Source organism: Melitaea cinxia, chromosome 10, assembly GCF_905220565.1.
Source record: "Melitaea cinxia chromosome 10, ilMelCinx1.1, whole genome shotgun sequence".
In the NCBI taxonomy this organism is placed as follows: domain Eukaryota; kingdom Metazoa; phylum Arthropoda; class Insecta; order Lepidoptera; family Nymphalidae; genus Melitaea; species Melitaea cinxia.
This window is the reverse complement of record NC_059403.1, coordinates 5,077,241-5,101,807: the sequence shown is the minus strand read 5'-3', so window position 1 is coordinate 5,101,807 and position 24,567 is coordinate 5,077,241. Positions and strand designations below refer to the sequence as shown.

General features: G+C 34.3%; 1 long non-coding RNA gene across 1 annotated transcript in view; it reads right to left on the bottom strand.

Annotated features, from left to right (window-relative positions):
- LOC123657082 overlaps nt 1-24,567 on the bottom strand; it is a 67,794-nt gene that overhangs the window by 10,055 nt on the left and 33,172 nt on the right. Inside the window, exon 2 of the long non-coding RNA XR_006743650.1 lies at nt 11,460-11,504. This is a non-coding gene — a long non-coding RNA (uncharacterized LOC123657082). The remainder of the gene's footprint in view (nt 1-11,459; nt 11,505-24,567) is intronic.

Genomic DNA, 24,567 nt, shown 5'->3' with positions numbered 1-24,567 from the left:
AAATCTGGCAGGTAGGTTTCTTATGGGGTGTAAACATCCACTAAGAACGGCTTTTACGATACTCGATCCCTAAGGGGATAAAACGGGGGTTGAAAGTTTGTATGAAAGTCCTATGTTTTTTAAATAAGAGACTTGAAATTTAAAATGTATGCTCTATAGATGATGAGAAGGTGTCAAAACAATGTATCCTTAGAAATCAACTCCCTTTTGGTGTTAAAACGGGGGATGGTAGGTTGACTCACTCATCATAAAATCTCCGAAACTATAACACCTACAAGCTTGAAATTTGGCAGGTAGGCTTCTTATAGAGCGTAAACATCCGCTAAGAATGGATTTTACGAAACGTGATCCTTAAGGGGGTAAAACGGGGGTTAAAAATGTGTATGAAAGTCCTATGTTTTTGAAGTAAGAGACTTGAAATTTAAAATTTATGCTCTAAAGATGATAAGAAAATGTCCAAATAATGTATCTCTAGAAATCAACTCCCTTTTGGGGTTAAAACGGGGAATGGTAAGTTGACTCACTTATCACGAAATCTCTGAAACTATAACACCTACAAACTTGAAATTTAGCAGATAAGCTCCATATAGAACGTAGCAATTTGCTAAGAACGGATTTTACGAAATTCAACCCCTAAGGGGATAAAACGGGGTTGGAAGTTTGTATGAAAGTCCTATGTTTTTGAAGTAAGAGACTTGAAATTTAAAATTTATGCTCTATAGATGATGAGAAGGTGTCCAAATAATGTATCTTTAGAAATCGACTCCCTTTTGGGGTTAAAACGGGGATGGTAGGTTGACTCACTCATCACGAAATCTCCGAAACTATAACACCTACAAACTTGAAATTTGGCAGATAGGCTCCTTATAGAGCGTAGACATCCGTTAAAAACGGATTTTACGAAATTCGACCCCCTAGGGGATAAAACGGGGGTTGGAAGTTTGTATGAAAGTCCTATGTTTTTGAAGTAAGAGACTTGAAATTTAATATAGATGGTGAAAAGGTTACATTATTTCATACCACGATTCTGAGGAATTCAACAAACCATTATGTAGGACGCGCACGCTTCACGCGGACGTAGTCGCGGGCAACAGTTAGTGTATTATAAAACAAAGTCCCCAAAAGTGTACGTGATCGATTCCCTCAAAATCTACTGAACGGATTTTCATGCGGTTTCACCAATGGGGAAAGGGCTCCACCATTGGCAAGAGGAAGGTTTATGGAACGGCTAAGCCGATTTTGATGAGAGTTTCACTGGAAGTTTGCCGGGAAAACTTTGTGACACACTGATTTCAACGCGGGCGAAGCCGCGGGCACAGCTAGTTTATATATATAAAAGAGAAAAGTTGCTGACTCACTAATCACGAGAACTCAAAAACCGCTGGATGGTCCATCCATCCAGGATGGACAAAGATGAAATTTGGCAGGGAGGTAAATTATAGTTAGTAGACGTCCGCTACGAACGGATTTTGCGATATTCCACAGCTAATGGGGTTCAATTGGGGTTGATAGTTTGTACGAAACATATACAGCAGCTATAAGTTCGCCTGATAGGTTATTTATACTGCAGCCTGAAAAAAACTAAAAATGTGGTGTATAGAGAGCTTTTATAAAAATAACTATTAAATTAATATCAGGGTATAAATTAATAGGTTAGTTTAAAGTAGTAGTAGGATATTAACACTTTAACAGGCTAGTAATAAATAATTTTAATGATTCTTGTTTTAATCGAAACCTAATTTTGTCATGTCAATGTGTATGTTTGACTAGCCCGTTGGCGCAGTTTGTAGTGGCCCTGCTTTCTGTTCTGCGGGTTCGATTCCCGCCTGAGTCTGGGTGTAATATATATATTTGTATTTATATATGTATTATTTCTATGTATATGACGCCGCGTTGGCGCAACGGTTACAGCCATGGATTGTATCTGTTGCGCTGGCGGTTGCGGGTTCGATTCCGCACATGACAAACATTTGTATTGGCCATACAGGTGTTTGCCGTGGTCTGGGTGATTGTGCAGTCCTTGTGGGTCTCCCCACCGTGCCTCGGAGAGCACGGTAAGCCGTCGGTCCCGGTTGTTATCATGTACACCTGATAGCGATCGTTACTCATAGTAGGGAATACATCCGCCAACCCGCATTGGAGCAGCGTAGTGGATTAAGCTCTGATCCTTCTCCTACATGGAAGAAGAGGCCTGTGCCCAGTAGTGGGATATTACAGGCTGAAGCGCGCTATGTATATTTATAAAATATATATATATCAAATATATATAACAATCGGCTATCGACAATCGGACATGGTTATTTAAAAAAAGTTGATTTACGATTACCATGACAATTTTTCTTTACATTTAAATCCAAGAAAATAAATTATTAATAAAGTAGTATTTTAAAGATTTATTATTTTTATGTTAAGCATTAATTATACTTTCATTTAAAAGCATATAATATTTTGTACTATAAAATAAAGAGGCAATAAACGAATGCAGTTTATTAGTTCAAAATTCACAATTGTAAAATGTATTTTCACAAATAAATTATTTGTACCAATACTTTTTTTAAATGATCCGACTAAAAATCGTAGGTACACGTCGATCGTACGCAATACTTCCACAAATATCTGACCAGTGAAGCATTCAAGTTCAGCAGTCAGCCGAGAAAATTTTTATCTTCGCATCTTGACCACATCACCGATGACTGCGTTTATATCAGACACGAATGAAATTCTATTTTCCACGTATTTCCATATTGAATAATCCACATACTGTCCAACTGAAAGTATTCTGGATTATTGAATTTCTATATTTCCACTAAATTTTTGCTCATACCAACGTAACGTTTAGTATATTTAGAAAATTAGAATACTTGGAAAATATTCATAAAGTATATAAATACAATTAAAATATTATTAACGAAAACTAATAAAATAGAGCTATAGAATTCGTTAGAAACTTACAAGCTTCATGTCCAGATATTTAATCAATTATTATTTTTAATAAGACGAACAATATTGAATCGTTCTATTTTAAATTATAGTGAATATATTATTAATTGGAATGGATTTTACAAATCAAAGAATCCGATCCCGACGTGTTCGAGCGTCGTTGTCGCGCTTTTCATTCCGAGCGGACGCGATCCGACCGTTTACAGAACTAAGGGAAATTGGCCATCGCACGTGCTGCACACGTTAATCTCACGTGAATAAACGCGTTATAACACACGGGAGAATGGCTCTTATTACAACTGCACAACCATTCAAATATCCGTGAAAGTGAAAGCAGGCGTGCGGGATGTATTCAAAAAGAATCTTTTATCCAAATATCGTTACGTTAACGCGGTAAGTTTAGTCGAGATAGTTTAGTTAATAGAGCCCTATTAACGATAACACGATTACGCATTCCAATTATTCAGGAAAACAACGGTTATTTTCACAACAATAATTCAACGGGTTACACTGGTATATGTCACTTACACAAGCGGGATTAGAATGGAACGATAAGTGACAAAGAAAACGAGCCCGCAGGCAGACAGCCAATCTTTTCGTACGAACGTCGTAGTACGTCTCCGCTGTACGTATTGTTTTTCCAATTGCGAGCCTGATTAAACTTGTAGACCGACCAGGTAAAGAAACCTTGCAATCAGCCGTAAAATGAAATGAATCCCTGCGGGCAGGGTTTTAGAATAATGGAATCCACCTTCTTGAAGAACAATAACATCGCTTGCACGCGACGTTTTGCATACAATGTCTCGTCGCGTGACAGCCCGAACGGGTTGGCGGGAGAGAAAAACGTGACAAGTCGTTCCCTATTTTTTTAAGAATTAAGACCGTAAGTATATGTCTAAAATATACAAGGATATACTTTTATAAGATCAATCGAAATAGCTTCCAGCCGCCGAATTCGTTTATGGTTGGAATATGCAATATGATGCGGTAAAAACTGATTTAGTTTTGTCATGTTACGATAGTTTCGAGCTGTTGTGTTATTTGACATGTTCGATAGGTTTTCACCGCAACACATCAAAAACGTGTGCGCCGAGCGGCGTGTCGATGTCACGTTGTTGACAAAAAAAAACCGAAAACAACGACTATTGTTTTCATTAAACTTTTATTTTCGTGTGATTCGTAAACACAAATATAATTAAGGCGGCGGTTAACTAAGCCAATAATTTGTGGTCTCATCGCTGACGTCGCTTTTAACGAGGAATTATTAATAAAATTTTAAAGAGGGTAACGAGAGCGATTTTCATACTTTCGCATCCGCGACGCCTCTAGATAGCACTCTGTGGTATGGATGATTGGATTGATGAATAAAAGATATAGCAATTTGTATAATAAGGCGAGCGGACAAATATGCACCATTCAATTATTCTGAACCGAATAATACAACCGAAGATTCTAAATATATCAACGGTAAATAATCATTATTAAATATACAATTTTACGTTTTTACAATACATACAGTTAACGTAAATAATTGAATCATTACTTTATCATAAAATTTAAATAGTACATCTAAGTAACGACAAAAAAGTTCAGTATTGTAATTAAACCAAAATAACAATTAACCTGTAGGTACGTTTTTCTGTACAAATCATTTAATTCCATTCATGCGTTTCGCTTGGGCTTGACGCGTGTCTCTTTCACGTCGTAGGGTTAAATAAATACTTGTATGTGTGTATCTTGTACATGAGTATGACTTAATAATAAGTAAAGGCTATATATGTTTAACCAATTAATTTAAAAAATGTAAAAAATATTTGTTTCCTTGTTTGTATAACTATTTACTTCTAAACTTCATAATTACTGAATAGGAATAGATCGAAACAACTTTTTCGACGAACATACTACGTTATCTAAAAATGTACATCAGACTTGGCCTCATAGTAAACACATTTGAATTAACCCATCAGATTGGCATGAGACCATAATTTTTTTTTCTTTATTGTCGCTGCAAAATCTCTTTCAAATAAACGTTCCAAAACGGTGTGCGATTCACGCGCCTTATATAGAAAAACTAACACAACCTACATAACGTCAATATTTCTTTTAGAAGACGCTTTTATAATTATTACTAAGTTATTGTTGAGCAGAGTAAGTTATGTTATAGACAACAAAAAAACTTCATATCAATAGCCAAATTGTCAAAAATTCGCAATGTAAATTTCACAATTGTCAATAAGTTGTAATAGCTCAGGTAGGAAATCGACCGGACGCGATCGACCGAAAAGACCACCGTTCAAATACTCAAATTTCCAGATCGATTATTATTTTTCTTTTTTTTTATAATTGCACTCGTTATTTTTTATTTAAATAGCTAGTTTTTATTTTTTATTATTATGTCAGTAAAATCGAAAAATATCATATCGGTAAAATCGAAAAATATTATTCATATTTTATCATTATTATTTTTTAATTACTATATTTATTTATATTTTTTATTATTGTCAGTAAAAAAATATTATTCATATTTTATAACTATGTAATTCGTATTTAAATATGGTTTCCAAAACACACGATTTACAAAAAATAACGAGCTAAGCTAGATCACCCGGGTATTAGCTTTTAAAAAAGACGAATGGATTCATTAATTTTAACGCCTGAGAACATATCTGTAAACGCAAATATTTTTCTAATTTTATATAATGAATAAACAAAGTTTTCGTGCTAATCTTAATTGTTGATTTTTATAAAAATACATTTATTGATGCTAGATATATATTTTTTGTTACAAAAATATAATTAACAATATTTAATGAGACGATAGTTAAAGAAATAAAAAAAAAAAAACAGTTATGTTGCTTATCAACAGAAGCGAGAAACAATAGCGGTCCCGAGGCACGTCCCTGCGGACCACCCGTCGACGCGGGCGCAGTCGGCGCGCATCTGTGGCTGACATCTATGTCCCTCAATGTTGTGAAATGAATATTTAATACGATAAACGCAAATGAGCGGCTGTCTTTTGCAATGCTAACAGTTCCATTCTTCAAAGACGTATATAATTATTTGTTGAAAAGTTTTAACAATCGTTACAAGCATTATATTATTTCTAATATTTTTAATTTTAGTAATGAGGAAGGAAATAATACCCGACTGTTATCTACAAAACGACTAAACTTTGATTTTCCTATGGTGTTAAGTATACCTACAAGACAATGTTTGACAGGTGACAACTACACAACCGTGACCGAACCGTAGGCAATAAATCTTTTCATCAAAATATTAAAAATCATTTAGAAACCAGGTTTCCGTGTATTAAGTTAAACCACTAATAAAAACTAACATTTTGATAGACAATTTTAAAGGTAGGTATGTCTCCTAAAATGATTTTTTTTTAAATTCATATGTTCAGCACGGCAACGATAGACGAGAACACTCGTACGATACGTAATATAAAGTTCAGGGGTTATACCAGATCTCATTTGTAGACTGTAGGCTACGGAGCAATTTGCGGTAATCACATTGCGGAGACATGAAAATATGAGAGTGCACACTCCTTAACTACATCGACATCGGTACACTTCATATCTATTGCTTGTTAAAATATCGCAGCGAATAAATCAACATTCTTATGGTATAGAAATTTTATTACACCAGCAAGCTTTTAGTGTACAAAAAAAATTATAGCTTTTCATATGATATATAAAATTTATCATATAAAATGTATAATTTATAATAATAATAGCAACTGTGTCTAAAACAAAATTACGTCTAATAAGTGATTGTAATAAATTAGTCACTATAGTTAGATCTCATATCTAAATAGATCAACATTGTAAGCAAAACTTTCGACAGTTAAGTATAATAATTAGCAGGACACGTCGTGATAACGAATTCGTAACACAATGGATGTTAAGTAGCGCCAAGCCTCACCCATTAGTCATCGCGCTTGTACGAAAAGTGTTATTTTTAATAAAAGGGGCTGAGCAAACGTTAATGGAAAGTCCGAAAGCAATTATCCCAATATAAAGGTTCATCGTCCACTATACGACACAATGCTTTAATCTGCCGCGTTATTACACCGGGAAGACGTTGCAAAAGCCATTGTGGACATAGTATAATTGTCAGAAAAGCCTCCGTGACGAGAGTGGAAGGGCATTATTTTCGCTCGTCTGCCTCTCTTTGTCATACACATAAAAAAGCTAGATTCGAATTAACGAAAGGTAGAAAGGATTACAAGTCTTTCTATTTACAATTTTATTGATAAAGTTTTTTGATCTAAAATATTTGTAATGTGTTTTTTTCTATCTCTTACATTAATGTATTGGAATAAGTTTTACATTTATACACACAATATAATTATGTACCTATATATAACTTTAATTTTACTGAATTAATTGTTTTAGAATTAATAATACATAAGTATAAAAAAAAAAACAAAAAGTAAATAGCATTTCGATCGATTAATTTATAACAGAACAAGTCGAATAAAAAAAAAAATAAAACTGCAAAAAAATAAATCGAAAAGAAATGAGAAATAAATTAGATAAAAGCCATTTCTTCAGGAAACGCAGCTGCTTACGTACGACGTCTGTAATTGTACAAAACGATGTACTAAACTCTTCAATTTCAAATTATTTCTTCTACAACTCGTTCATTCTTGATCTTTTAAGTTGTTTAACAATTGATTCTAAGAAAAATAATGGAAATTGGTAACAACTTCTCTTTAACTTTATAACTAAGAGTGATTCTAATCAACTTACTATTATTTGCATATATTATATAGTTGAGGTGCTCCATAAACTTTCACTGAAGTACCAGAATAACGTAAGCTAGTATAATAAGCACAAAAACAGTTAAAACACAACATTACGACGGTAGTAGTAAATAGTTGTTTTGGACAAACGAAAATGCTACACTGAATGAAATGTGTGAATTGGCTCAGCTCGTGAAAAAAACTCGTAGTTCGCACGTTTTGTATAAGTTAACCGCACTTGTAGCCAAACAAAGCGCTTTTCGACTCCAGCCTCGTTCCACGATATTCATCCTAGATTTATGACTATATGGACTGGGCCAACCACGCACTACTGCGACTAACGTTGCGTTGCCGACTTGTATACGGGACTCGACAGTAATAAACCAACGAATATTTTCTTACGGGGAAAATTAAGCATTTTCGGACGGGAATAGCGACGATATTAGCCTGAGCCGGGCCGCCGAGCGGCGTAATCCGCGTTGATTGTCCTCGGCACTCGGCTTTCACGTCTCCCTCGACCGGCATTATGCCTCTAATGTCACTTAATTTGCCGTCTAGAGGCTCCTCAGGTGAATGCAGCTTACGAGAGCTGGTTTAATATAAAAATTCGCTCGTTTTTTTTTCCGTGACGCGGGATTATACGTTTTACTGTTGCCTCTTTTGAGAGTAAACGCGTAGAAGTAATGGGATTATGAGATCGGTAGTTTTGGTTTTCGCTAGGAAGGCTTTAAAGGGAAATTAAATTAAATAAAGCTAAATTGAAATCAAAATTCATAGGCCCGATGACGAAGTGGATTTATAATACACGTCAAAATTTAATACATCACTTGTTTGAGCCCTTCGAATAAATTCGCTTTATTAGACTGATTAAAAATTTTATAACTGTAATCTATACTGCATTCATAACAACATTCAAATAATAACCAACCTTCAACAGTGCAAACATAATGTAGATAATATTACTATTAACTATTTCTACCTAAAATTACCTCGAAATACTTAAATTTAAGACTACCAGTTGATTATGACAATTTCGACCCTCCCAGTGAAACACACAAAAATGATAATTATTAACGTTTGTCGACGATTTAAACATGAGAAAATCGTATAAAATTTCAGTTGCTAATGTGATAATTATGTACACAATAATATATCAAACATACATAATAACATTAAAATCGTACCGGTAGATTAGCCGGGGCTTAAGTGCAATTAAATAAACAATGTCCGTAGCTTTAAATATCAGTCAAATTATGTTACTATTTAAACACTTTTATAACATCAATAATACAACTGAAAAACAATAAATACATAAACTTTTCTTAAAATAATGGTTTGAAAGACGCAACATCTTCAAATACCTTACCGAATTGTAATATTTAATTATTTAAATAAAGCGTAAATGTACAGGTTTCCGTTGAGAATTAAATATTTTAGAAGTAATGATATATTTATAACTAATGTTGGTTAAATACAAATAAGTCAGTCGTCTGCGAAATATTATAAGGGTTTCTTGTGGTATAAGATGTTTTTGCGTGAATTTCTGATAATACAGAGACTTTAACAAATGTCTAGTAATTACAGTCAGCAGTTACACCACGGCGAAAAATATAACATGAAACCTTTGTTAGCAGTTGTAAAATTGATTTAGGAAACTAAGTAACGAATCGACAACGTTAAAAAAGCTGACGTTCTGGCAATTATTTATCGACGAAATAAAATTGGTGCCGTTTATACTTTTTCCTTGTTACTAAACGCCGTTTGAAAGTAGGTTCGATTGATTTTATTTTATTCTAAGGGAATTGTAAATTTTACTTCAATTATAAAATTAATATATATATTATAATTAGCAATGCTTATAAATTATACGGATTTGCGATGCGTACTTGTAATGAGTTTAAGTTGGCTTCAACATATCTTCATATTTATAAATCACTAATACGTCCTCAACTTGAATATGCTGTACCTATATGGAACCCATATTATAGCAAATATATAGATGCGCTAGAGACAGTTCAAAAAAAATTCTTACGTTGTGTGCATTATAAATATTGCTTTTCGCATTTACCTTATGTTCAGATGTTAGACAAATACAAACTCTCCACTCTTAAATCAAGACGAACATATCTTGAATTAATGATGCTTTACGACTTATGTCATAATAAGTATGATTGTATCCCCCTAAATAATAAATTATGTTATAAGATTCCAACTGGAACGCACTCTCGTAAGCCACATTCCATATTTGCCACTGCATTTTGTAGAACAAATGCTGGTAAACGCTCACCCTTGTATAGAGTTACTGATGTTTATAATAAGCATTTTTTGTCGGTGGATATCTTATTCGCAAGAGTTGCTAAGTTTAAAAAAGAAATTTTTGAATTATTGCATTAACAGTACAAACGTAAACGGGTTTACTCATTGAATTCAAACCTTGCATACGGACTCGGTGTGGGTAGCCTAGTAGTTAACACTGATCCCAAGATGTAAGTCGTAGGGCTAGGGTATCCATATCGACAAAAATGCACCCTATTTCTACTTTGGCTGCGCAATGTACAGTTAATGTTTAAGAGATAGAAAGATATATAAGTTGTCTGCTTAGTATGTATTTCTAGCTGAGTAATAATAACAATAATAATCACTAGTGTTTGGTTGATGGTATTTAGGGAAAAAATGTATTTGTGATGTATTATGTATATAAGGGCGGCTTGCAGCGTGTGTTAAATCTAGATTTAAAACTCGATTTTGCCTTAAATCAGATTGAATGTCTTGCACGTCATCGATTTAGCTTAAATCTCGATTCAAATAAACGTCAAAGTTAAATCGGCACCAGAGTCGGTTTAGCGTAATTAAATCTCGATTTTGTTAATATTTCTATGACAGGATATTTTTCAACAAGTATCAAAAGATGCATTATTTCATCATTAGTAAAATTAGGCGCCCTGGATTTTTTCATTCTAATGTTGCAAACGGAAAATCAGAAAACTCGAAAAACACAAAATCAACTATAACAAAAACACAACACGAAACAAAACTGCTTGACTTAAAATATGCGCGGAAACATAACCTATGAATATAACAAATTAACAAATTGTTCAGTTCACTTCTTTGCTTAAATGGCTTTTAGTTGTATTATAACAAATTGTTATAAAAATTATATTATAACAAATTGATACCTACTATTACAATGTACTCTGTGATTGACACTGATAAATATACGTTTCTGTGTACGCGATATTGCTTTGGTGTACATTATTGTATCTAAAACGGAACGTAAAGAACGAACGGCGACTGAAAGATACGCAAAATCTCGATTTAGTTAAACTGGACATAATTTTATTATGAGCAACGCAACTTCGATGAGACTTAAGTTAAATCGAGTTTAGGGTAAAATCTAGTTTTAATAAAATCGAGATTTTTGTAATTTTGCTGCAAGTGGCCCTTAGATACCTACCATTTCTTTTCCTTGATGTGCATTTTTTACTATTATAAAATTGTAATCTGGAGTTGACGATGTTGATGTCACGATTAATAATGTTTGTATTGTAAGTCTGTTATGTAAAACTTTATTGTGAACACTGTTTGTTAACTTAAATAAATAAAAAAAAAAAAAAAAAAAAAAATAAATATTAAGTATTACGTACGGACTGACGCACTACTTTAACTGAGCAAAATATGATGAACAAAATTCTTCATTCCTTGTTTTAACATTTTGAAACTTATATTAAGGCTATTATGTAACTGTAGCGTATAAAACAATAATATTTACCTAAAATTTCAGCTGAAAGGTGCCGTGTATGAGGAGAATAACATCCTGAAAACAAAAAAAAAGTAATTATAAAACCTTTTTATACAGTGTATAAAAAAGAAAAATGACTCATAACATATTTAGATCATTATTATTCCAGGTTTCGAGGAAGTTAACTATATAGATACTAGTTTTATAAATAAAACTATAATTTCAGGATAAAAATTAGCCAATGTGCTATTCTGGAACTCCAGCTATCTAAGTTACTAACTTAAATTACAATCAGTTTTTGCGTGAAAGAATAACAAACATCCATCCATCCTCAAAAACTTTTGCAGTTATAAAAGTGGCGCGGTGTGACGAAGCTTTATATGTAGGTATGTACTCAGATATATATTTGTTCTGCTCCTATGAGTCATGTCGTAATGTTATATATATATATATATATATATATATATATATATATATATATATATATATATATATATATATACATAGGTATAAGCTTTACTGTTTAAAAGGATTTTTAAACCCAATCAAGATAGGTATAGGCCATTTATACCTAGTAATAGCTTATCATGGTCTCACGCGAAAGGTCTAAGATCGTAACTCGACGGGAGAGAAGTCGCGACGCCTTATTTTAAAATAACAAAACCTAGTTACTCAAATTAATATCATACTTTTTAACTTTTAGTTCCCTTTGTGTATTTGTGTAAAATTAACGTTTCATAAATTCGAAATTACTTCTTTTGTATGTTTTATATTAAATTGTTCTTAGGCAATGCTATTTAAGCCCTAATTACCTAACTTTATGCAGAAACGAACAAAAGAGAATTTTACTTTTTTGTCTATTATAATTTGCTTTATTTTTATTTTTATACAAGTAACATAAAAAAATAGAATAACAATGATATCTATCTGCTGATATAGTGCCTTAAATTTTTAAGTTTACTAGATTTAGTTCTTGCATTGAAAGAATGTTTTGTAAGGATGTCAACAGACAGTCAGTACAGAACAGACAGTCAGTACAGAACAGACAGTCAGTACAGAACAGACAGTCAGTACAGAACAGACAGTCAGTACAGAACAGACAGTCAGTACAGAACACACAGTCGTACGTTAATATCCTCGCTGGCAGAGTTGACACCACAAGTGGTAAAGCATCTTCAGAAACCATTTCGTAGTACAGGTACAGGCGTACTTAAACAAAAGCACCGTGAGATAACCAGCACGTTTGGAAAAAAAAGTCTGAAAGTCCTTTCAAACTAGGAATTCCTTATGTATAACTCACTGGCATTAATAAAATACTATGGTGGATTACTTGAGCCAGTAACAAGAGGTCTTTGCCAAGAAGTATAGCAATTTACAAGCCTATAAAATACTGAACAGTACAAATTATAGTCTAATATAATAAACATTGCATTAAGCCAGATTTGTATTGAATATATCTGATTTCTTACGTCGACTTCCTATTGTTATGATTGAAACAATATCTTTACCTAAATAAACAAACAATCTAGTGGAAGCGCAAACAGACAGATACCATGATAATCAGCTAATGGCAGATGATCTCCGCTTGTTTACAGTGCCATTCAGATGCAGTCTAGTGCGCCCAGAGAGCAACTGCGCGCCCGTGCACAATAATATGTCTAAATGATTAGATAAATAACTATTCTCAACGAAATTATATATTGTTTATACAAGTGTTTCTGAAGTAAGTAAACGTTCCGGTTTCTTATTAACCTTTCGTTGATAAGAGTTCAATGAATTACAACTGATTTTTTTTTTAAATAATTGTTTTTCAATTTGACGGTCATTAGGTATGCTCAATTGAGCATTATTAATAATAATCTAATGTTTTTAATAATTTAAAATACATACATACATATTTTACAAAATAAATAATATTTTTTTTTTATCTTAAATTGACTAAGCTTTAGCAGATATGTCTAAAGAGTATCTTTACTTATAATATTAAAACGTTAATCAAAACGATCCTATAGTTCTTTTTGAACTAAAAAAAAACAATTTCTTTTTGATCGTAAACTAGTCCTGAACAAACTTAAAAATCGTGATAAAAATATATGGTTACATCAAATATTTGCAACGTGTTCTTTATCAGGCACCGAATGAAAGTAGCGTTGGCGCCGGCGGGCCGAGGGACGACCGCGTGGGCAGCATACAGCCAAAGCAAAAAGCCGCTTCACTGCTGCATTCCGCCATCAAACCGGTCCCCGCTCAATGGAAACCGATGCGAGCATATACACACATCAAATGCAATAAAAAAGCAATCTTCGGACGCTACATCGAAGCTTCAAAATGAATTGAACAAATCTTCCAGCGAAGCAGATGTAAGGATATTATAATCATATTACAAGAGCAATGCAGGACAAAAAGTTGAATGATAGCTACGATGCGGAATATCAAATGGACGTTAGTGTTCGAGCTGTAAGTGATGGAGATTTGAATGATGAATTGCCAATGGAAGTGGAACCGGATTGAAAATAAATCATTCTTTAAGATTATTTTAGAGCATATTTTTACTTACAATAATAAAATATTATTTAGTAAGTCATTGAGGGTGAGATCTCTAGGAATAGTAATTTCTTACGTAATACGGAAAGAATTCAGTGATCAGCTTCTCCGGTGGTCTCGAAGTAACGATAAAAGCAAGTTTGGAAAAAGTCATTACTAGTTAATAGGTATTGAATGTTCTATCACGCTAAGATACAATATAATCTCTTCAAATGGTTGTCTCAATACTAATACACTCTGCAATACTATACAAACAGCACTTACTACTATATATAATAATAATGTCAATTATTAACAACACTTCTTGTTATAAAAGCTTATTATTTTACCAAATTATTTAAAACTTTGAAGATATCAATAATTTGCTATAAATTTTATAATATAACAGACGACAATATTTAAGATAAACGAAGACCAAATATTAATATAGTTCAATTGGAGCAGGCAAGGGAGTTGTGCGTGGTTACGTACAAAAGGGCACCGTAGGTAGGCTGCCGTTCCAGGAACTGTCCGCGCCGTAAACTCTTGCGCACAATGGCGTCGCCGCGCCGGACGCGAACAGATATGAGATGGTATTTGGTTTTTTTTTTGGTTGTGATAAATTTTCGTGAACGTTAAAATACATTCGGTGTTTTTGATGTCTGACACTGTGACACGAAATGCTTTTAAAGTTAAGAAAAGTCAACGTTTTATTGACTTAAAATACCTTATTACAACATAACTTCTATCATATCAAAGTTTTGACTGACTGGACCAATATCTATCTAATCTAATCAATAGTAGATTTAAGTCAAATTATTTTTAGTAACAAAGCACATTCAATTTATAGGAATTGTAATATTGTGGTTGTATTGTTGAAATACATCAAAACTAAACAAGATATACTTACAGGGTTTCCCAGAATTGGTGGATAATACTGCACATACGTGTGCGGAGGGGGAGGTGGGTTACAACACCAAAAACAAAAAAAAATTCTTAAACAATTCGCGGTCTATGCCATTTTTTTGTAAAATTTAGAAAAATCCCAGTTTTTCTCACATTTGTGGGCATCGCGTCTGCTATTTGAGGCCTAGATCGGATTTGTAAGATGATGTATAATAATGCTGTTCTTAATTTAAGTTTCAAAAGACTCAAACGCAATTTACTATTGTATTTTGTAATTATTCGCAGATAATTTCTTTAAGTTTTTATTAGGTAAGAAAAATTTTGTCAGAGCATATCTCGAACTCTTGGGGGGTAAATTATTTTGTCAATTCCTAGCAAAACGGGCTATATTTGGGGTTTCTCTCAAAGATAGGATTAAAAATGAGACTATGCTCCAGAGAACGAAAGTAACGAAATAGCCCACAGACGCAAGTTGCATATGCAAGTTCACATATGCAAGTTGAAGCTGGCTGGTCATCTGTGTCGCAGGACCGATGGCCGTTGGAGCAGACGTGTGCTTGAGTGGAAGCCGCGTCTTGGCAAACGCAGTGTGGGACGTCCTCCGGCCCGCTGGAGCGACGATCTACGTAAGATTGCCTGGATGTCTGGCGTGAATTTGGGGAGGCCTAAGTCTAGCAACGGACTGCGATAGGCTGAAGTGAGTGTGTGTGAGTGAAACCACGTATCTAAGTTTCAACCCTTTCTTAAGTAAATAAATAAGTCAATTTAGTATTAACTAGCGACCCGCCCCGGCTTCGCGCGGGTGCAACTAAATATACTACAGAATGTCTTTATTTATAGTGTGAATCTAGCTTATGACATGGTTATTAACATAATAACAACAACATTCAAATATGCGTCGTTAGATTACACGTTGTTACAGAATGCGTTAAAGAAATAAAGGTTTAGTGCTCGTTCCCCGTAGGTGATAGCGTGATAATATGTATCCTATATGTTGACCCGACTTCTTAATAATATTTGTGCCAAATTTGAAGTAAATCCATGTAGTACTTCTTGAGTTTATCCCGGACATTCATACAGACAAACAGACAAACAGACAAAAATTCTAAAAACTATATTTTTGGCTTCGGTATCGATTGTAGGTCACACCCCAAGTATTCTTTAAAAAAAATATTCAACGTACAGTTTTGACTTTCCTACCATTTTATTATATGTATAGATAAATAAGAAAAAGCAACCGTAACAATAATTAATGTATTTTAAATATTTATTTTTTGTTTTATTGAGATTTTATTGACCCTATTTTGTTAGGAATAAAGGTATGTGATATGATAGACCAGTAAAAATTGTAAGTAAACAGAATACAGATGTATGGACACAGTAGTGGTACAATGCTTATGATCATCAGAATAAACAAAAAAACATCCTTATAAACCCTGTAGCTACTGTTTGTGATAATAACTCACTCCATCACAAAGTATAACAAAAAACCGCTACATATTTCTAAGTCGCGTGTATGCTGAGCCGATTTTTCATAACTGCAGTTAATACAGAAATTTTATAAAACACAAAAATTGAAGTCTATATTCGTGTATAGGCTATTATACAATTTAATTTTATTAACATTTAGTTCGTTAAACGTCTCGTCGAAAAACTAAGTTGTAAACGTAATATATGAACACTTAAAACGAAAACGTAGGTACGTCAAGTGACAAAAATGTTATGATTCGCTGTCTCCTTATAGACAAAGATGCCGAAATTTGGTCTCTAAATAATACTAATAAAATAATTACGGCAAAAGCCGACATTCACTGTAACTAGATATACTATAAAACAAAAATAATATGAAAAACCATGCCCGACGTTTCGGATACTTTACAGTAAGCAACGACCATAGTCACAGGAGGACTGAGGTGTTCCGAAAAAGTTGTTTCATTATAATGAGTGAAATTCGCGTAACCATTAGAAAACGAAAATAATATGTTTTAAATATGTCTTCATAAAATTTTACTATACTATAGCAAATATATATATATATATATATATACACATTAGATAAATATTAAACAAAGAACACTTTAGTTAATCAGAAATAAAAGCTGTTTAAAGACTTTTTTACTAAGTTAATAAATAGAAAGAGTCAATTTGTAAGAAAAAAAAATGACAATTTTCTTTCGTTAACTCAAAATAAAAAACGCTACTCGTGTTTTGATTATATATATATTTTTTTTATATTTATATTTGATTATATATATATATATATATATATATATATATATATATATATATATATAATCTATTAGAACCCCATGAAATAGAAAGTCCGTCCGACCGTTTATTCATGTGGACTACGGAGTGTTAATCAATGACATAATTAGACACTTTGCACATTTTGCAATTTATTAAGTGGCATTAAATAAAAATGTATAAAAGTGTAAGAAAAAATCTTGAAAGCAACACGAGCAAGTTTTACAAATAAGCGAAATGGACATGGGCGAAGATAAAAAGGGTTTCAAAAGGGAACTTCCTTTGAGTTAATTTATAAAAATACTTAACAGATTCCTCTTTTAAAGGCACCGTGATTCAACGTTTTGCAAATAAATAACTTATTTTTTATAATAAATTCAGTGAAATCTGTATTAAAGCCATCAGATTAATTGCGATTTTATAATATTTTTTCAAGTTCATTAGAAATTAAACGTCATAATAATGTGAATTAGAGAATTGTTTACAATTTGTTAATTGTGGTGCGTATAAATAAACTCTTGTTATTTAATTATTCGGTTTATTGAAGGTTATGTTATATTAAAGTTAAGGGAAACCTGGGCTGGTTGTGACAGGGAAAAGTAGTTACAGTTGTAATGGCTACGGAGCAGAGAACGTTATAGTGACGGTAGTAATAATGATTACTTTCGCCGCTGTTAGTATAGTTGTAAAATTGTTAAAAACATTTGGGCGATAAAGAGCTTTTCTATTTCAATACAAAATTGATAAAATTTACTTAAACGAACAAACAGAGGATATCAAAAGAAATTGACGCTACGTTCAACTGTAACATAAAGACATTTACATTTAAAATATTAATTATTTTACATTTAGGTACTTCTTTGAAGAAAAGCTTTTTTATATAACAAGTTTATTTTGTAAAAACAGAAACGAACGGTAAAACGGAAAACAATATAAGTATTTCAAAACGATTGTTTTTAAGGCTTCAGAATTTAATAAAATGAAAGTTAAACCTTTTACAATTTCAGTCTAGTTAGGGGTCCAATTAGCTTACGACATCGTATTAGTACTTAATATTATTAACATAACATAATAATATTTTATAAACAAATACTGTAACTGTTGAGAACTCGCTCTTTGGGATTTCTCTTATCTACTTGAAGAGAATTGTAACTAACATTATTTAGAGTTACAAGTCTATACAAGCATAAAGTTGAACATGAGAACACAAGTATTCGGTATTGGAAAACCAATTCCACCAATCTCAGTAGCTAATTAAAGACATTACATCTTGGGACTTGGCCGCCCGATTAGTTTCCTTACTGTTAAGCCGTGTAAATGTATATCAGCCTTGCGGGAGTTGAGAGTTGATAGGACATTCCGTATTAATTAACTAAATAAGTCTGCCAAAGCGAGCGAGCTTCTGAAACAGACGACGTTGGCGACTTGCAAGTTGTCAGTCGCGTGTCAATAAGACAGCTAGAAACACGGCGGATTTAAGTACGGGGCCGGGGGCGTCGGGCGGCGCCTCCCCGGTGTGTGGTTTCCTTTTGATGTCATCTTCGCGCAAACTTTACTACGGATCGGCTTTGAGATAGAGAGACGGAGAGTGACTAATTTGGCCCAGCATTTGATCTCGGGAACTCCGATGGCGGCATCTCGCTCGCACCGCCTCGCGGCCCGCCGCCGCCGGAAAGCTCTTTGGAAAATTTCGCTTTGATCGCAAAGTTAAATTATATGGGAATTGAGCATTAAATGGATACACATGCGAGGCGTACGCGTACGTGGCTCGCGCGAAGCCTCGCTCGGACCGAGCGGATGATATAGTCGAAAGCGAATCTCGAGGGAGCGTTTGACGATTACAACGACTTACATAAATAATGAGTCGCTCGACTTTCAAAGTTATACATTTGTGAGAGCGGCGCTCGTATTTAACTCCGCCTAATTTGCCGCGAGTACGCAGTACCTTTGAGAGATTCGTTTTTACTAGTTTACGAAACAGATATTTGCGCCCGCCTTTCCCTTTGATACAGCACTTTGTAGAGCATTTTACACGAGTTTCTTTTGAGGCCATTCAGACGGTGAATAACGAAAGGCTGTCTTTGATAAACACGTGCGAGGACTCTTCAGTACTTATTAGGGGTGCTCTCTTTGAAAGTGCTTCTTGTGAAATCTATTTGTAACGTTCAAACTCAAAGCAGCTCCGATGAAAGCTGTGCTAATTAAACTGTCACTAATATAATTATGCGAAAAAAATTTAACGTTTCGGTACAAAGTTTAAGTAATGAAAACGAGGAGACTTATATTAGACTAATTTTTTCTTTGACGTCTACCTACCTCCTGAAAATATTCATTATATTTTATAAATTAGCGAAATTACTTTGAATTCTGCGTTTAAAATGATAATCAAAAGATTAATAGCTCATTTATATGTTATTAAGGTTAGATCACACGCTCTCTAGACTCAAAGTCACAGTCAAAGAAGACTCCACAAAGTGGCGCCTTTGTGAGCCGCTGCCGCCGCGGGAAGCGCCGTGTTTCTATCCGCTACATGCGACAAACCCTTTGTCTTCCGACGCCTTAACTATACTGTACTAAAATACTAGACAGAGTGCGGTTAACAAGTTTCACAAACAAATATCGACCTGATCGACGCGAACCTTTACTCGAAGGCGATATAATCAAATCTAAGTATGTACTTCAATTGAAATTGGAAATTTACAGTATAACGATTAAATTTTATTGAAATAATAGAAGCGCTGCTTTGATGTTCGCTAGTACATGTACAATTAACATCAGAAGGCACGATATTATGTGAGCCTGTATCGATGATGTCGGAGATCAAAGACCCTTAGGTACACTTTGATGTTTAATTCTAAAAAGACTGGAGTGAAGTCTTTGTCGTTAAAATTCGTACGAGCTCTGTGTTTTAGTTGGAGGTAGGTAACTTAACGCGGCGGACTTGGGACAAAGGGTGGCTGGCGAGGCGGTGACCGGCCCCTGATGAAGAACTAACGAAATCACACTTGCACCGAACTAATTACGTTTATATTTATTGCTACGTCTAAGTGTGATATTTATGATATTAAAAGTCGACATTGATTATGTCAAAATTAATTGAAAAATTGAAAACCCTGCGATTATAACTTATGATGATAAATTGTTGCTCAAGAAATTGTATTAAATACCTATTTCATTTTTTTTATATGGAACATAGTTTACTGCAGTAATTGACAAAGCGCCGTTGCTAAGAAACATCTTCAAAACCGACACGCGACGCTAAGAAAAGATAAAAACCAATAAAATTTTATTAGAGCACAAAACATTTCACGATGTCAGAGGTAATTCATACAATTGCTATTAGACGGTAGCCGAGCCGGCCGACGGGCGAAAAATTTGGAAACAGATTACGGAAACTAAATTTAATTAGAGAACGAACACGAACACAACAAATTGAGGAGGATAAACGCGACAAAGTAAAAGAGAAAACACATCCAAGGAAACTCGTAACATTGATATAAACGAAATTTAAATTAAGTACAAAGGGAAAGAAGATGAAAAAATCCTTTCATTGAAAGCTCTCATCCCCGAAGTCAGAGGGCCGGGCGGCTACATCAAAGACACCACCTCCCGTCTCTAGCCTTATCTGCGCGATTCGAGTTTGGAAATTAGCAGAGCGATCCTTCTCCGGCGAATCAAAGACGCCTGCGCACCCTTTCAGCAGCTTTTAACATTACGTTTTCATGACAAGTTTTTCTGTACAGACGGACAGAGGTAATGCGATAATGTAGCTAATGACATATTTTATTCAGGCTTTAAAGCGCCGACTTCGCTTAATTCAAAGGCGAAACGGTAATGTGTCGGGATTATGCGGAGCGGAGTGCTATGTGAATGATTTTTCAAGTTTTAGCCGGCTTTTAATGAAATGTAGGTTTGGCTGCGCTCCTGCTCGCTTCCTTGCTTCATGTTTTAATTTAAATACGTATTTTTGAAGGGTTCACTTTGATGTTGCACGAGTTAGACAAACTGCGAGTAGTAAATGAACGCGAATACGGACGCGAATGTTGGCTAATTTTTGATATGTTTCGCACACAGCTTTTTTTTATTTAAGCGAATATTCTGAGACATGATGTTATCGTATAAATTATCAACATTACTATAATAATGCATAGATATCATTAAATTTAAAATACCCAGAAGTTAATTAAATACTTTCGTCAACTTATCCATATTGCTTTAATTATTACAAGAAAAAATTTAAAAAAATATATTTACATTGGAAATAAGATTTATTTAAAGTTTCCTGAAGTTAATCTAACCATGTTATCATTATTTAAAACTAGCGACCCACCCGGCTTCGCACGGTTGCAAAAACTATCAGTGTTCCTCTACTATATTATGCATGTTTTATACATATAAACCTTCCGCTGGAATCACTCTATTAACTAACGAACACCGTATCAAAATCCGTTGCGTAGTTTTAAAGATCTTAGCATACAGACAGCGGGAAGCGACTTTGTTTTATACTTTGTAATGATTGTGTCAGCAGAAGTTATTATACAACTATGTAATAATATTAAATATTATCTTAGTAGCGTAGATGATCTTTTTCGTTTTAGAAATAATTTTAGTACAATATGTTTAAAACACTTATAACAAGAAATATGTCCTGTTAATGATTTTACCGCCTGTTGAACATTTGAGATAGATAATAAACGTAAAAATGCGTTGATGTCTTTTCTTTGAAAATAATCAATATAAAAAAATAATTTAATGCAATAATTGAATGCACTAACATACACATGCCACAAAATATTAGCTTTTTATGTTAGGGTTCATATTGATAAAAGCATTTAAAATTCTAGTACTGTGATAAAACAAAACAAATTAAAAAAGAAAGATCATAAAAACAAAGTATCAACGAAAACAATATATTCATACTTAATACAAGCAAAGCTTTCGTAAACAATAGGCAACGATGCAAGGGTCTAAAACAATAGGTCATTCTAATAAACATTTGACACGAGGACTCTAGAAGTCTCATGAAACAATGCCTGCATACCGTCGAGGGATGTTGGCCTCGGAACGCTGCTAAATTTTTTTCTCTGTGAAAATAACACGACCCCCCCAAAAAGTTCAATTGTTTATATACCTGACTTATCGCGTTCAAATCCAAATATTATCGAATATCCTCTCTTAACTTAATAAACACGTAATGCACTAACTTAACACAAATTTTACAACACGCACTCGAGTTGAATCAATCACTTTGCACTACATTTACATACGAAAAGTTTGAAACAATCTTTCGCAGAGTTACGTGTATCGTCGCTCGCAATAACGTTTCGAACGAAAAACACCAACCCGAACGGCAACACCGGAGGAACTGTCAGAAGTCCGATTGCGACGTGCGCGCGTCGCACGTGGCTTCAAAAGAAGGCGGGGCCAGCCGCAAACGACGTCATCCATTGGATGAGCACTCCCTTTGATGAACCGCTGGCGGCTAACAACGTTTCTTTGCGCCTTAATCCCGGTAGTAACGTCCTTTAAAACAGGTAATTTTATTAAAAAACGTGAATAGTTTTCACGTGTAGTCGAGCAAGCATTGCGTCCGATAGTCCGACGGTTCAGGGGTATTTTCCTATGCAGGACGCGCGCCGACTGACGGCGAATGCAATCCCGATAACGTATTACGCAGCCGTGGTCAAAGGATAAAAGGTTGCCTTTTTGGTCGTATTAAACCGTTTTTAAAAATTGTACGCATCCCTTTGATAAACGTACATCAAAGACATCGCACGAAAGTTAAAGAAAGCGTATTCCAAGTGTACAAGTTGATTTTAATATTGACTGGCGTCACGTCTAAATAAGACGCAAAGACAACTCTTAAGCGAAGATAAGTTTATTATCATTCTACATCAAGGACTTAAAAGTGGGCGTTGAATAAAATGGAATACGAGTGATTCGATTTTTAATTTAGAGCTCGAGATACTTCAAGAGGGAATTTAGGCATTTTTCCACAGTGCGTAGGTATACCTAGGTTTTCATCTCACCATTGCATTTAACAAAGTAAGTCTATAGTTATTATTATTGTCATTAATATTAGCGTTGGTACGTTTTATTTTCGACTAACATAATCATTCCAATATTAAACTTGTCTAAATATTGAAATAAACGTAAATTATCAGCCTTACTACCTTACTATTACTTTTTGACAGAATAGTCTGTCTAGGCAGCAATAAATAAAGAGACTAGTTAACGCATTAAATTTCAATCACATTTATAATTATTACTGATACTATAGAGCAGCGGTTCCCAAACTTTTTGTGTCGTAGACCCCTTGCCATTTTTTTCGATTTTGGGTAGACTACCTACTACTACCCGGTACTTACCCGACCTTACCCGAGTTTTGTAATATGTACTATTATAGAATTATTTCTTTCTAGTTAGATGTTACGAATTAGATATCTATTAGGTATCAGGTTTACCTAAGTTACTTTATATACAGACGTGGACACATACAAAGTAATAGTTCACAAGTTTAAAGTCACTCATCATGCTGAAATGGCTATGCTTGGTTTTGTCTCTCAAAGACAGGATCAGAAATAAGACTATCCGCCAAAGAACGGAAGGATTCCTGTAGAATCCACTAGTTGAAGTGGCAGTGGGCTAGAGTTAAGACTTCGTGTTGGCAGTGTGGGACTCCCTCCAGTCCGCTGGATGGATGATCTATGTAAAATCGCCCGTCGGGGCTGAATGACGCCTGCGGAGAACCAGCAAGTTTGGCGCGAACTAGGGGAGGCCTACGTCCGGTAGTGGACTGCGATAGGCTGAAGCGAAGCGATTGTTTACGGAGATATGGGTACGTAGCAAATCATCAGTATTATCGTTGTAATTTTTAGTGCCATCAAAGTTAGTCTTATCTTTTTCTTATAAAATTCTCGTATCACAATGTTAGTTACCATACTCCTTCGAAACGGCTGGATCGATTTTTATGAAATTTTGTGTGCATATCAGGTGGTAGGTCGGAAAATCGGCCATCTATTTTTCATACCAGTTATAGGGGAGGGGGATTAAGGTGCTTTATAACATATATGGCAAAACAACGTTTGCGGGGTCACCTAGTTTTTTTTTTTAAATTATAACTAGGTCGACAACAAGCCCACGGCTCACCTGATGGCAAGCGATTACCATAGCCTATAGACGCCTACAACACCTATCCCCAACCCCACAGGAGCTCTGGTCACCTTACTCACCAACAGGAACACAATACTGCTTGATATCAGCATTATTTATTTGTGGTCTTCAGTTAGGACAAGGTACTATCCCAGTCGCGCTGTTCCATACTTTGAGCAGGAAATTTCCTACTGTGCCCTATTTCAGTAAAAGTTACTTGTACAAGTATTTGTTAGTTGTCCTTGAAAATCAATATAAAGAAAAATACCATATTAAGGTAGATACCTACTGTAATATAACGAGACCAAGA